Source organism: Photinus pyralis, unplaced genomic scaffold, assembly GCF_008802855.1.
Source record: "Photinus pyralis isolate 1611_PpyrPB1 unplaced genomic scaffold, Ppyr1.3 Ppyr1.4_LG9, whole genome shotgun sequence".
Classification (NCBI taxonomy): Eukaryota; Metazoa; Arthropoda; class Insecta; order Coleoptera; family Lampyridae; genus Photinus; species Photinus pyralis.
Genome location: NW_022170878.1, coordinates 2,487,950 through 2,488,808, shown reverse-complemented (window position 1 = coordinate 2,488,808; position 859 = coordinate 2,487,950). Strand labels below are relative to the sequence as shown.

Genomic DNA, 859 nt, shown 5'->3' with positions numbered 1-859 from the left:
TTCTTAGTCCATTTTTGGAGTTTTCTTCACGCTATCTTTGGGCCCTTCGTCTGCAATTGAAGATTCCCGATCCAAAATTCTGAAACCTGAGATGATGAATTATCAAACCCACATCCTGCATCCAAAACCGTGGTATTTTAAACCGAAGTTTAGATCTTGATCCCAGATCTCGGAGACCTGACTTTGGACCTCTACATTTAGTTGAATTTTTAAAATTGTTTATTCTGGATTTAGAGATGCAATTAAACCACCCGCAAAAACCTATCTATCAAACAACCTTCACCTTCACAATTGTAATTATTTTCCTAGTACACATCCGGCTCCTGTCACAATGAAAAATCTAAACGTTGACCTTAAATTAATAATTTGGGAGACCCAGTAGCCTCGATCAACTTGCGAAAATTCCAAGGAATTAACTACACACATTTTAATTAACACCTTGGACACGAAAAGAAAATTTTGATATGAAAACTTTATTCAGGTCGCACTTTGGGTTCGATCAAACACACAGTTTAAAAGACAAACACAAAACTTATTCCGCAAAAAATGGAAAACAAAATTAAACAAATGTTGAAAGAAAGAGAGGTGTTTAGAACCTGTTTTTTAAACACTCGCCGAACGCAGACGTTCTACAGACAATTAAATCTTAATTACTTACAGTTATTGTAATGATGTGAAATGTTATAAGATTAATTTGTAATTTGATTCCTGTAGGAATTGGAAATTAATCTAGATTTCTATCAGGAGAGGGCGGTAGTTTCAAAGACGTCATGTTTGTGGACATTCCCACCAGTACGATTACCATCACCATTACATTCCCCCTTCCTTCCACAGACTATATAAACAGAAACCAGACCAG

General features: G+C 35.9%; 1 protein-coding gene across 1 annotated transcript in view; it reads right to left on the bottom strand.

The window, feature by feature from the left end:
* Positions 1–859, bottom strand: part of LOC116180686 — a 122,573-nt gene that overhangs the window by 977 nt on the left and 120,737 nt on the right. The gene's annotated exons all lie outside the window — the stretch shown is intronic.